The sequence below is a fragment of the Ictalurus punctatus genome, chromosome 10, assembly GCF_001660625.3.
Source record: "Ictalurus punctatus breed USDA103 chromosome 10, Coco_2.0, whole genome shotgun sequence".
NCBI lineage: Eukaryota > Metazoa > Chordata > Actinopteri > Siluriformes > Ictaluridae > Ictalurus > Ictalurus punctatus.
This window is the reverse complement of record NC_030425.2, coordinates 11,057,713-11,072,919: the sequence shown is the minus strand read 5'-3', so window position 1 is coordinate 11,072,919 and position 15,207 is coordinate 11,057,713. Positions and strand designations below refer to the sequence as shown.

Below are 15,207 nucleotides of genomic sequence, written 5' to 3'. Positions count from 1 at the left end.
GCATCTCCCTAATTCAGCATGGTGAAAAGAGTGAGATTGGCATCTGCTGCTTTGCATTGTTTTGCTCTGGCATCAGCATTTTTTTTACATTCTTGGCTCCACAGACTCTGGCACATTTCTTCTACCTTTTTTATAAAGAAAAAAACATCAGCATAGGTTCAAGCTTTGCAAATCAGATGTCTGTACTACAGAGTAAATTATTAAAATGCACACATTTATATTATTGTATAATTTGAACCAAACAATAAACTGATTTATTATCATTTATTTATTGTATTAATCAATTTAGTATATTTTTAAGAACATTTGTATTTTTATTTAATACCACAGTGCAGCTGAAATCTCGATTAGTCAAAAGGTTAATACCGGGATTAATTTTCTAGAACATGTTTGAATGCACTTGCAATAAAAAAGATTGTTTCTACACTAATAACTCATTCACAGGGACTTGCATGATGGACCATATACAGTACATACTCTAAAGCTAATAATAATCAGTTTTAAGAAAATGTGTCATTGTTCAACAATGAAAATCACTGAGGGGGTGAAGTTTCCTGTAAGGAGATGTTTCTAGAACATTTATCGAAGGAGTCTCCACTGTCAGCGCTTTGTAACAGTATGAAAGTTTTCCACCATGGCAGAGTCTTCAGGACCACTTTTGTGTTTGTGTTTCTCTGTAACATGACAACCTGCATTTTTTTTGTCTTATTAACTTCAAGAGAGCACATGACACATTTAATAGCCATCCAAAGTATCAATTCATTGTGTATTGCGAGTGTATTGCACCTCTTCATGTACATGCCGCTGACCCAATGGGTTTTAGGACTCTCTGGCCTGTTCACTACAACAGACATTCAAATCTTTGAACTAAAAGTACAGCTATGTGAGAAAGTAGAAGAACCCTTTGGAATAACCTCAACAAAGGTGTGGAAATAAAATACCACTGGCATTTACTTATTAGAGATTAATAAGCATAGGGTTTTTATTGCAGAAAGCATGACTGTATGCTCATTCTATCTGATTCGTCATCTCGGTTCTCCATCCAATCAGCTGCATTCATTAAGAAAGATGGTTTTGTCATTATATTCTGTACGTCAGTCGCCCGTGGAAAGCACCTTAAAGCCTTAATAGCCAAGATGCACCAAAGCTATTTTCTGAGTAGGTAACAAGTGAAGACAACATGGCAAACAAAACAGCTGTCATGGCTGATGGATGTTCTTATTAAGACTTTTAAGGTAGCAACCTGCATGTCTTGCTGGATCTGTCCTTTGGCAGGAAATGCACTTGATATTAAAACACAGCACAAGGCTCGATAAAGGCCAAGCCTCATTATAAATTCACTAGATAGTAACTGATAGCAAGTCAAGTGTGATAGCCACTCAATTTTGTTTGAGGCTATGTCTAGGCTATATTATTAATATTGTCCTTCCCCACCAAAACCTATAGTCAGGAGCCTCTGCTGCAGCTAACCATGTCATGATGTAAGTTCAACTGGAATTCAAGTGGTTAGAAACATTCATTGGTTCTTACCAGTCTCTCTTTGTTTGGCTAAGCAAGTAGCTAGACATTTAAAGTCAATCTATCCCTGTATAAGTTGACAAATGCTTTGTCTTAACTGTATGAGTGGCAGAAAAAGAGTAACTGTAGTTTGTGTGACATCTGATCATTTAACAAGACAACGGATCCGTCAGACGATCCAAACTCTCAGTTCATCATCTGAATGGATTCCTCCAAAATGTGTTGAATGGGGTTTCCATGCTCACTATCCAGAACAAATCTCTTACAAGTATATATTTGGAATGAGCATACATACATACATACATACATACATACAAACAAAACAAACAATACCTCCCCATTATATTTCTTCTGAGGTGACCTAGAAGAATATTGTCTAACAGGATCATGGCGCTAATCAGTAATCAGTTTCTGTGCATGTTCACCCTGTGTCTGCATGGCTTTTCTCTGGGTTCTCTGGTTTCCTTCCACCTCCCAAAAACATGCCAGTAGGTGGCTTGGCTAAGCTATGTGGTGCTTAGGTGTGAATGTGTGTGCATGGTGCCTTACTGGCTTCCCATCCATGTTGTATTCCTGCCTCGCACCTAGTGTTCCCAGGATAGGCTCTGGATCCACCATCACCCTGACCATGATAAAGTGGTTACTGAAGATGAATGAATGAATTTCAGTGACTTTCCACCACTAGTACTAACTTGTTCAATCACCAAAATGTATGTTGGCCCAACATACATATCACAAAGAATCAACTCAATTGTAAATGAGCCATGACTTTTTCTGAAAGTTTGGAGTCCAGTTTTGAACTCCAGTGATTGGAAGTAAAGAACTCTTTTGAAACGAAAGTTGTTTAAATTTTTACTACTCTTATTTCCATTTCTATCTGTTCCTGAAATAGCTGTAATGTTATATTTAGTTGTGTTGATTAATGGAGGTTGATTTATCAGATTAGTATGTAAATCAACATACTTGGTGCTAACACTGGAAAATATTTTTACTGTACAGAAAACAGTACCATAGTGTAAGGGCCATGTCTTTGTCCTGTAATGCTTATATCTACATATCTGGTGACAGCCATGTAAGGTAACACAGTGTTCACTATAATGCTTATAGTCTGGGGTCAGTCTCTGTCAGCACAAATCAAGTGATATTGCTTTCCTGAATAATTCCCATTTTTGAGCTCAATATTTGATGTGTCACTCACTCGGATGATATGATAGGTGAGTCAGTCTACACTACACACAGTTATTACTGTACGTGCACGTCACTGAAGTGAAGTGAAAGCGACTGGTTCAGAACAATTGCATTTCCACTAGAGGACTCATTTGCAATGTACTTGGCAAATACAGTCACTTCCAAATTAAGCATTTACTGGATCATTATTGGAGAATTAATGACAGTAAGAATTTAGACTCCTGCATCTGTTTCCTGCACTTTGGGTAAAGATGTCATACACAGAGAGAAACCTGTCCTAGTGTCACAATTATATTTAAATTATTATTATTGTAGCATTACTGTTAGAACCAGCCACCTATTCTGATTGGTTTTTGTTTAATATATAAGGAATAAAACCTTTCCAAACATGTTGCTATAGGAAATCAATAAACTTCAGGGTAGTGTGATGTGGTTATCACTCCCGAGTTAATTATTTTCCTATTACAGCACATCCCAAAGTGTTATATTCTGGTCTTTTTCAGCTATTATTTTTAACTAATTTATGAGCAATGCCTCATTTAAAAAAAAAAAAAATCCATTAGTAGGTACATTTAATGCTATGGAACATCTATGAAACAAGCTATTTCCTGTTATCACTTATGTTTAATCAACTATAAACAGTCACTCCCATGCAAGCCTCTTTTTGATCTCTTTTTCAACTGTAATAAGACTGAATGTACTGAGACATGGGAAACAGCTTTGTCCTGAGGACTTTGCCCATGCTGGAAAACCCCTGAATGTTACAAAGCACTGATACTGGTGACTCCTTCAAAAAAAAACAAGAGTCTAATAAGAGAAGGCTTAATCATATTATTGTTTGTTAAATACCAACACCAGTTTCTGTGAGCTCTATACACATCCCTGGATTCATTGCTACTATAGCTGTCACTATTAAGAAAATCAACCATTGCTATTTCTGACAAATCAGAATCTAATCTGGACATTTATTTCAATTTTATTTTTAATTTGCATCATTATTTCCATTACAATTTTTGAGTTCAGGTAACTGTCAGTATTAAAATCATATTTAAAACATAAATTAAATAATAAACATAAATATTTATTTTTTCAGGTTTTCCTTGTTTTATATTTTAATTTACTTTAAAAATAAAGTAAAAAAATAAGTGACAGGAATTTTTTTTTTTATATAACTTTACCATACATACATACATACAAGTTTACTTCATGCCTGAAAAAGAAGGGGAAGTATATGATTAGGAGGACAGCAGGGTGCTAGGCTTTGACGGAAGAGATTGTATTATCATGCATTTTTTTTTAGTCAGCAAAAATTGTTCAGTTTTCCAAATTGGAACAATTCCACTGGAGATGAACATGCTGATTGGTCACTTTGGAATGGTCATGAGGAAATGGAGTTATATACTGTATCATTATACTGTATATAGCTAGGAGGAAAAGACAGGCCACATCTGCACAGCTACTGTAGGGCAGTGAAATTAAGGGAATCGCAGTTGGCTGGTGTGATATACCACGTACATCTTCCAAATGCACTTCTGCAATGTTCCGGCAAATCAGCTCTTTCCCCTGGGATAGTAATGCTAAATTTGTAGGCAGGGAGGCAGAGAGGATCTATTTCTGCCTGCAGAAGTTCAAACAGGAAACAGGGACGTGGGTATGAGATAAATACAAACTGATGCTGAGAGAAAATCAGAGACTGAGATGTTTATAGTCAGCTAATACCTGTCCTTATCTATTTCAGCAGGGTTAACCTGACTCAGCAATGATGAAAAACAATGACATCCTTAAAATAAGTGGAACCCCATGCACTCATTTGCTTCAGCATTCAATAATTAATGACAACTGTCATGCATAACACAATGGAGGTGTGCACGCAGACAGACGATAATCACATCGTTAGAATGCAATGGCAAACTTAACAATACTGAAAATGCAGCAAGAGCCCACTTTGTTATGGCAGCGGTAGAGATGAATACAGTTCTATTCTAATAGCTCTTCCACCCCATTTATACTTCACTGAGCTGTTAGTATTTATGTATTTCCACGAACCTATTTCCCCAGAACAGCCTGACAGCATACATGCAGGTCGGACAACCCACCAAGCAGGCACGTGTTCTGTTGGTAAACGACTGGAAGCTTTTCTCCGCAGTGAATCTATCTTCATCTTCATTGGGGGAGAGAGAAGTTCCCCACCCCCTGTTCCCCACCAGCCTCCCATTAATACTAATTTTTACCTCGCTGCCCTGCAGGGCTTGCCCAGCAATCGATACACCATTGCCTGTTGGAGATGGCTCCGGAAATGGATGGGATTTAGGTGGCTGCTCCTGTGAATTAAGAAGGATATTTATAAACATGTTTTCTGGAATTGGCTTTAATCAAAGCTAAAATTGAGCTGCTGTATTATTGCATTGTATCAATTATAGATCAAATAGGATTAGAAAGCAAGGGGAAAAACCCAGGGTTTACTGTACCACCACAACGTGGATTATTTTCCTACAGTATAACACCACAATGTGAAGTGTTTTATTCCTCTTTTTTTTTTCATTAATAAACAACACATTTCGTTTTTTGTTTGTTTGTTTATCATTACATATAATGTTGTGGAATGCAGAAAGTTACTTCCTGTTACTAATTACTTTATAACAGTTGTAAACAGCTTTCCCCACGCTACCATCTCTTTTTTCTCGCTTTTGAAGGAAATAAGGCCCAAAGCTTATCATGTTACAGACTAACTGGAAAGTGTAAACTTTATTGTTGTAAAAAAAAAAATCTTACTTACTGTTAATATAAAAATAAATAAATAAAAACAGTAAAGAAAAAAAATCATTTTATATATCCAATAAAAACTCCTTTCAGCATATCACCGATGATTTTTCTTTCTTAAATAACAAAACATTTTCTTAATTCATTCACGTTTTAAGGCTAAAGGTGACCAGGCTTTCTCCTTCCGTTTCTGTTTAAATCTTCTTTGAAGACTTATTTGTATTCTTTGTTTTATTTGAGGGTGTAAATTTTTCATTGGTCTTATCTTTGGTTTTTGTTTACTCTTTAATTTTGTTTGAATTTTTGTTTTATATTTCCTGTACAGCACTTTGGTTTCAACAACTGTTGTTTTAAATGTGAAACTAAACTAATTCATTTATTATTAGCCTTAGATTGTGTGGAGCGCCCACCAAGTCCATCTGAATGAGTTACTATAGAAACAAATACATATTAGAACATGCAAATTAATATAAACCTGCTGTTATATAAAATTAATCAACACCTCAAGACCTGAGAATTCAGCAGCGCTGTGATATAAAGCACAACAAATCCTGAACACAAAGAAGTTATTTCTTTTAGTCATTTAAAAATTATGAGACATTTGCGACATGAAAGCGGGTGATGACAAAGAAATATGCTATGATGTGCAATGATTCATCTCCTGTGCTACTGACCAGATTGGTTTAAAATTTGACTGAATTTATCTGTCTGATCAGCAATATGATGAAACCGAAGAAAAACAGATTTCTCCTTGATCAGGAGTATGAAAGAAAAAACAAGATTTCTCTTTTTTTCACTCATTACTGAGATTTGCCACTGACAGGAGCTGCTGGGACTGCCAAAGTAACAGACCATGAGACAGATCATGAAACAAGCAGTGAGACAGGATGGCAAGATGAGCAATGACAGGGAGAGTGAGACTTGCAAGTTAAACAAACAGTGAGACAGGCAGGTCTCCTGCGTTAGCACCGTGCAATACTTTTTCCTCCCTCAATCAACACTCCCCAACAGCTTGCCAGCTATCATAGTCGACTCGGAAGCTTCATTTCTAGCTGTTCCTCGTGAACTGCTGTCTTGTGTTTGAACACATGGGCCACTCCAGCAAAAGCAGCCTCATGCACACACACAACTTCTTAACGCCTGGCTAAATTAACGGTGTGTTTCCAGCGCTTTACATATGCTAGTTGCAGCTCGGCCGAGCATAATTGAATGGCTGACACCTCGCTTTTGACGAGCTGGATGAATCACCAAGGTCCTTCCAGGTGTTTCAGACAGTGTGTGAAAAATCAGTAGGTTTCTCTCTTACCACCTTACAATCCTTCTTCCTCCTTATTGCTTTGCCTGAATTATTCACGGCTATGAAGCATTAGACATATTAAAGCAGAGCAACGTTATCCTCTTAGAACATTCATTTACTGTGTTTGTGGCATGTTCCAGTCCAAGTACGAGCATTCAAAAAGGCAGGATGCTTTTCTATATGATACTCTGTGTGTCAATGGCAAGCCCTGAAAAGCCTGCAGGTTAAACTCACTCTAATATTATGCTTAACCATGTGAGTTAAAGGCTACATGAACTTTAGAGCATAGGGGGAAAAATCCTTATTTTTTATTTAGTGACCTTGTGCCCTTGAGGGAAACAACATAAAATACATCTTAAACAACAGCAAAGGTCTCTAGTGGCACAGATTGGTTGCCAAGACTTCCTGGCTATATTATTTATATGCTGATCCATATCTCAGTCTAAAAGCCTCTTTATTCTTCTTAGACCTCAACAAGGAAAAAAAAAAAGACATGCCATTAATTTACAACTGGGCACCTGAACAACTGAATTTAACCTGCAGAGAATAATAGATGAAGCAATAACTCACTCTCGAGCTGGACAATCAAAGAGCCTGAGTCATGATAGTGTATTAGCCGGAGCTCTACTGTCTTGAACCTCTAACTTAATTGCATCTTTGATGTGCCTGATCATGACTGACAGGCCTGCATATATTGCTATAGCTGACAGAGGAATACGCTTCTGACTCGCTCAGGCATGCACGTACGCACACACACCTCCACACACACACACACCCACACACACCTCACTGCAGCAGCTCTGAAACCAATATGCTACTCACTCCACCGTATGATGGCACTGTAATTAATTGTGGACTCTAATTTTAATTTAAATAGCAACAATTATCCTTGAGGGCGCTGATTATTTAAGTTGATAATTGAATTCATTAATCAGGATTATTGACTAATAAATAAACCACATAAGTTAGGGTTCTAACAAGACCAAGACCATGTAGTGCAAATTTTAGCATGGGCATTTCTCTACACTTTTGCACTATTTAAAATTATAGCTGCAAGCAAAACGAATCTCGACGTAATATTTCTCCATACTATCTTCCCCTAATCATTTGCTTCAGCACAAATAAATAAATAAATAAATAAATAAATGTTTGCAGTTTGACAAACTCCTATTTTGGCAGACTATAAAACAGCCTTGTTAGAAAACAGCAACCTAAAGACATGACAGAGAAACAGAACGAGAGAGAAAGCGAGATGTAAAAAAAAACACCCCAAAACAAAACAGAGATGAGCGCATCCCTGCAATTCAAAAACAATGTGTCATCTCAAAGAACCTCAAAAATCCCCTGCCACTGTGGCATTTTTATCCAAATTGTTTTGTTCAGGGCCGCTGTGTATGCAGCTAATATATACAAAATCCGTTCGACAGGAATCGACAAAGCTGCCTTTGATGAGATGCCATCCCGCTCAAAGCACGTTCTCTGTGAGAAGGCCAAAGAGGAGGAATACATGCAAGCTCAACAAGCAACTTATTCTGTGCTGGGCACCAACTGACAGCCAGGGAAATGGACAGGCTGAGGAAAGCAGCCATGAGGGAGCTTAGGAGTCTGTGAGCATGCGCTTTTTCAGTTGAGACACCTGAGAAAACGTACAGCTCCACGCTATTCTTTCCAGCAAAGTATGAGTCATCTGAGATGGTGACAACCAGTGAAACTATGAATAAGTGGTAGTGCTAGACATGTCAAGAGTGAAAACTCTGCAGCACATCACATGTGGCTAAGAAGAGAATCAAGCAAGAAGTACTAATGAACAGAAAAAGTAATTCCCTGCTGTGGCAATAGCAGAGCTAGATATACAATATATTTATGTACATACTGTACATATGTGCACAGTTAATATTTTCAGATATGTGTGGATTTATACCACAGTGCTGTTGAATGCTTGATTCTGATTTGTCTGTTTTTTCATTTTGGCCACTGAAATGCCCATTTTGCAAAAGTTTTCTGTTTTCCACCTGCAATGAAAGAATGAAAGAAAGTCGCATGCTGGGTATCAGTACTGGTGATTCACCCATGACAGAATTGATGCCTTTTTCTTTTGTTTGACACTGCAATGAACATAAAACAAGTTTCTTGAAGGCCACAGTTTCAAAGCAAAGCAGTTAAACAAAGCAATTAAAGGCTTCAGCCCTCTAGAAATAGTGGCGATCACATGACAAGCATGACGTAGCATGTTCAAAAGGCTGCATTTTCCTTTATCCACAGTACAATGCAAAAACATCATTTTCACATTTATCTTTGGAGATCGGGATTGAAAAAGGTGCATTTTTTTGGTAGAAAAAAACAAAACTGCCATGCTTTTCAAATTTACCCATGTTGGTGTGGATTAAGCCTTTGTGCGTACAATTACAACGGACTTTATGCCATGAAAACATGGAGCCATATTCAGGGTCAGCAACAATGGCAACAGTGTGACAGGGTCAGTCCTTTTGCATCATCACACTCTCCTTGACTTGCTTTCAGCTCGTTCCTAAGTGTAAGATTCTCAATAAAACTGAATTAACTTTGAGAACACCCATTTGAGCTCGCCCCATTGAATTGTACATAACAAGCAATATTTTCCTCGGATTCCATCTGCTTAATTTAAACACAGACTGATAATTACAGCATTTCCTCTGCTTACAAAAGAGAAAAATTACTATCCAAGCTAGATGCTGTTTGCAAAAATTTTATTTCATTTACTTTTCTTTTTTATGATTCCATTCTGAGGCTGTTTTAGGTGTCACTTTTATTGCTCAAACCATGCTTAGCTCTCCAAAAACAGGTATGAACATTGCATATATTATGATCGATATTTTGTTTCAATGACAGTAAGGCACAGTGACAGATGGAGATGTAGCAGTGGCATCCTCAGTTACTAAATACAATCTGACGTATATAGGTTCACAGGTTCTGAACAACACTCCATTGTAAAATCTCATAGTGTCTATTGAAACTGAGCAATAAGGTGTAAAGTAATCAAAATTACAATGTAATCAGTTAATTAACTATAAAATGCACAAAGTCAGGAATAGAACAACGGGTTATGTTATAGGATATTATGCTACCACCCTGTAGATTATTGAAGTAGATTTATTTTTTTCTATAACATCAAGGCCTTAATGTTTTATACCTCTTATACCTCATTTTTCTTTTTTTCACAACGTCATCCGTTCTAACTGTTTATAGTTACGCAATATAATGTTATGCAATGTTCATGAGACAAGTTAGTTAGTTCCAGGTATCACTTATGATAACAGCGATCTCTTATCTCTTTCTGAAAGAAACCAGAAAGCGCAGAACTTACTGATCCCTTCAAAGTGCTGACACCTGAGGCTTGTAATAGACTTTGGCAAATAATTAGTAGTCTTTTCTATTGGTAGATCATAAGCATGTATTTCTAGAAAGAAGAAAAAATTCCTGCCAATAGAATAAGATGATTTAATGCTTGAAATGTGCAAAAGCATCCAAAAACTGTCTGAGTCATCTTATGTTTCATTGATAAATATCTCATAATTTTGAATTAAATTGAGATAAATTTGCCCATATTCAAGATATTTTCATTTCCTAAGATATCATTGTTTTTTGTAGTTGAAATGTTATGGAAATAATAACAAATCAAAACAGGCACATTAATATAAATCATTTGAATTTCACCTGGAACTACTGTCAGGCCTGCTGCTTTAGAAGTTAAGCTGTTGGGCTACTGGTCAGAAGGTCATGAGTTCAAACCCCAGCCCCACCAATCTGCCACTGCTGGGCCCTTGAGCAAGGCCCTTAACCCTCAACTGCTCAGTTGTATGAAATGAGATATATGTAAGTCGCTCTGTATAAGAGCATCTGCCAAAAATGTAGTAAATTAATCAACAGCTTCCAATCAGAATTGAAAATCCATCAATTCTGTGATGTAATTTTATTTTGTTTTGTTTCTTTGCACTGCATCACCAAAAAAAAAAAAAACAACAAAAAAAACCCCAAAAAACATTTGCATATAAATGTTTGCTAATTATTTAGAAGCAACTTAAAGTCCACTCTCATTAACTGGTCTAAATGTTGCCTAATCACACAAACATTCCTCTTCTTTTAATTTTCTTTTCTTAAAGCTGAAGCTCATGCAAAGCTGCCTTCTCCTTACCACAGTTTTGGAAAATTCTTTTGTGTAGAAAAAAGGCTTAGTGTGAAAGCAGCCTAATATGTGTTATTCTTCAAATTAAACAGGTCACTAGATGACAGGATATGCGTCAATATATCAATATGATAACTCAGCACTTGACCATACGTTTGCCTCTCTATCCATCATAGTAGTGGAACCACAGAGAACCACAGAGAGGTTTGATTTTTACTTCTACAGCAGAGGGAACTTTTCAAGGTAGGACACAGTCAGGATGAGTTATAGTGCAAGGGGAAGGTGAACTCTCTAGCTCACTTTCTCTGTAATGGAGGTGCAGGGGAGATGGGTTCAGGGCCATGACTAACAGACAGAGCAGGTGCAGATAAGTGAGGTCAGGCGGTGGATATCAGTGGCCACAAATTACTTTGTTTCACTTCAAGCATGGCCTCTTTATGAATCCTTAACTGTAATGCTGCCCTTAATAATAAAGCACATGATTGCATAGTTGATAAAATAAAGTATTTAACATCACAAGCCTATAGAATTATATTCAGTGCATAGGCTATTTTGTTTGATCAAACTAAATGGTCTATTATTGACCTAAGCTGTTCTTTTTTTCTGGATATAGTTTATTCAGTAGAAGTCCCAAATTATACTTGGCACCTGGTACTTTGTCTTCTGGATGTGTTAGATCTGGAGTTGGATCTCTGTGTATTTGCTCTAATCTCATGCTTACCTGTGGGAATGTGGCGGTGCCAAGTCAGGCTTCTGCAGTCTCAGGTAGCAGGCAACGAGCCTGGACTCAATGAAGCCAACAACCTTGGAAATGTCTTCACAATCAGCACTAAAAGGTTTCCCAAGCACAGCACCTTTGGGGCAATCCTGAGAGAGAGAGAGAGAGAGAGAATTGGACGAGAGACTAGGTCCAGTGTAGGTTGATGTAGGCGCTTGCAATAGTGAACAGATTTGATAGCTAGGATTAGCTCAGTCCGCACATTTATATTCACCACTGCATTGAAATACACCAGTGTATTTTGTTATTTATGATAATGTGTAGTTGATTGACATAAATACTGTATATGCATCACACATTATTCCTGGTGGTTTTTCCTAAGCCTTATATATCACCTACATACATTAGCTTTCCATGACAACTGACATTATTATTTATTAAAGTAATTATGTCAGTTGTCATGATGAATTAATATGAATTATTATTGAATTCTTGAATCTGATTGGCCAAAAGGTGTTGATGAACTTTTTATAACAGCATGCCTTTAAAAGTAGAACTGCCTATAATTCAAATGACAGGATTATATTAATGCGTTTGTTAAAGTTATCGTTTCTATAGTGAGAGCTAATCTACAGGGACCTAATGAACAATTTATTTAAATATGTGCTTTTATTTAACCAAGAAAAATGTATAATCATTTGCTGACATTTTCTGTAAGAAAACTTTTATTTCACATTTTGGAAGGAGTCACTAGCATCAGCAGTTTGTAACAGTCAAATGTAAATCTGTTCCATTACATTTGGCAGTATGTGAAAATCTTCAGGACTTCAGGAAGTTGTGCTTTGTGGTTTCTTGTAAACAAGCTGAGTGAGAGAGTCTTTATAGTTGCTTTAACGTAAGTGATATCATGAACGAACTTATTTCACGGTCCTTACATAAAACTACAGTGCCCTCCACTAATATTGGCACTCTTGGTAAATATCCATGAGAGCAAAGTATTTTTGTGATTTTTTCTAACAAAAGATCAAAAGGTTAAACAATAAAGACACATTTTCACAGCCTTCTTTGCTCATATTTACCAAGGGTGCCAATATTAGTGGTATGTAAGTATTATTGTATGTAAGTATAATGGATACAATATAACAATAAATGGATAAAAAGAATGACTAGTCATTCTCTAATAAATCAAAATTGCAATCATTGGCAAATTGCCGTGGTATAAGAGGAAGTACAGGTTGGTATTGGCCCAACGTTAAACAGAACACCACCCCTTTGTTTATTATTTACCTATAACAGCACATCCTCTGGTTCATTCCTAATTGAAAACTGATGGCTAATGTCATGACAGAGTAATTTCCTCTCACCCTACATTAGACTGAAGTTGTTTCTGAGTAATGCCCGTTAAACAAAGCATTGCCATTGTGATGGCATACTCTCTAACCTGTCAGTCAGAGTGGCTCTAGCCAGTCAATCATGTATATGGAAAAGAGTATGTTACATTGCCCTATGATGCAGCAGGAGCAACAGTTGGCTGGATTTACACATCTCAGAAGAAGCACAAGTTAGCCTTCACCTTCCCTGCTTGGTAGCTGTTGTATGGTAGGGGTGTTGGCTGATGGGTAGGAATTGGCCAAGACCAAATTATGGAGAAAATCCGGACCCCCACACAATGTCATCTGTTCAATGACTTTCCCATAGCTGAACACTTAAAGGAACAGTTTTACATCTGATCATGACAAAGCACTGGCATTGGAGTCGATCCATCCATTTTCCTTATCCTACACAGGGTCATGGGGAGCCTGAAGCCTATCCCAGGGGACTTGGGGCATAAGATAAGGCAGGGGACACCCTGGACAGGGTGCCAACCCATCACAGGGCACAGTCACAAACACAATTGCAATTACTGACAATGCATGTCTTTGGACTGGAGGAGGAAACCAGAGAACTCTGGGAAGAAACCACCAAAGCATGGGGAGAACATGCAAACTCTGCACACACAGGGTGGAAGCGAGACTTGAACCCCCAACCCTGGAGGTATGAGGCAAACACAACCCCCCCACCCCTGGCACTGGAGAATCCTTTCAAAATGTTCAATAAATGTGTCCTAATAAAAAAACAGCATCAAGAAAATGATTATACATTTACCTTTGTTAAATTACAACACATTTTAAAAAAAAAAATATTAGACTTAGATTATGTAGCATACAGGTTCCGGTGAGTGATCAGACTTAGAGCTATTTTCAGGACAAAAACACCCCGTTACATTCACACCATCACAAAATGCTACAAGGCCTAATGTGAAATTAAAATTTGTGGCTGTAAGCAGTCAGCCTGGAAGCCATGTTGTTTGAGAAAGAGTCTCTTTCCCTTTCCCTTCGTTTTCAGCATTTAACTATGACCTGTATTCATATTGTTTTACCCTGGGGTGGTGTGATTAAAATCAATAAATAATGCAGTTTATAAGGGCCAGGGTTCATTGAGATGTAAATATCGGGTGAGGTAAGTACCTGTAGGGCAATGGTGAAGCATCTAGCTGCAGTGGTGTATTTCTTTAGTCTGTAGTACCTGTCGGCATCCTGTAAAGCAGTATCGAGCCGTTTGTCAATTGGAGGCAGAGATGCTAGATTAGGTCCACTTGGAGAGCCTGTAGTTTCACTGCTGTGACACATTAATTGGGAGTAGGTGGAGGCTGGGGACTTGTGGGTAATGTCCTGTTCGTCACCGTGCACTAACTCCATCTCAACATTCACCAGCCATTTTAAACAGATGACCGACAGTGGTAACTGGGGACGCTGTTCATTATGCAAACCGACAACCTCCTGTACCCATCCGTCTCGGCTTCCAGCAGCTGGTGTCTTTCTCCCCTTTGGCCTGTCACTGTGTCTCTTTTCTCTCAGAGTTGATGTCTGGGAGGCGGCTGATGTTAGATCCTCGGTGTGCTTTGTGCTTAGGTTGGGCTGAGCTGTGTGTGTGCTTCCCAAGAGCTCTGGGTTTCCATTAGAACTTGCCATAGTGAACCTGAAAGAGATTTCAGATTTGAAGTGGATGCTGTGCTTTTTGCAAAACGGCCTTTAAAGGTAGTGCAGGAGCCCTTCATGATTCAGAACAAGTCGCTGATATAGATACACAAAAACACAAACAACTTTGGCCTGTTTGTTGTTGTTGTTGTTGTTGTTGTTAATGGATTTAACCCTGTGTAGATATTAGAGTTATATAACAACATTAGTAATTAATTAATACAGGTATAAATACATGTTTACAATAAACGGTTAAAACTGCGCATACATCTCAGCAAAATTATGCTTTGAATTTTCATAATATCTTTTTTTTTTTTAACACTTTGAACTCTTCATATTGAAATTGTGGTCACCACTGAGATTTGCCAGAAGGGAAATGCTTCCTGAGAAGTGTTAAATAATGCAGAGGGACATAAGGGTGCAGTCTCATAACAGCATTGAAGATGGTTTGCAGAAAGGTCAGTGTGAAATATACCCTGTCTATATGTTGATCGTAAAAGTAGTAGATTTTAAAACTATCAAAAGAGTCTTCAAAACTAGGCAAACC

General features: G+C 37.6%; 1 pseudogene; it reads right to left on the bottom strand.

Moving 5' to 3' along the window:
• The window catches only part of LOC128633726 (spermatogenesis-associated protein 16-like), a 48,372-nt pseudogene extending 33,718 nt beyond the window's left edge, over positions 1 to 14,654 (bottom strand).
• Positions 14,655 to 15,207: the final 553 nt, after the last annotated feature.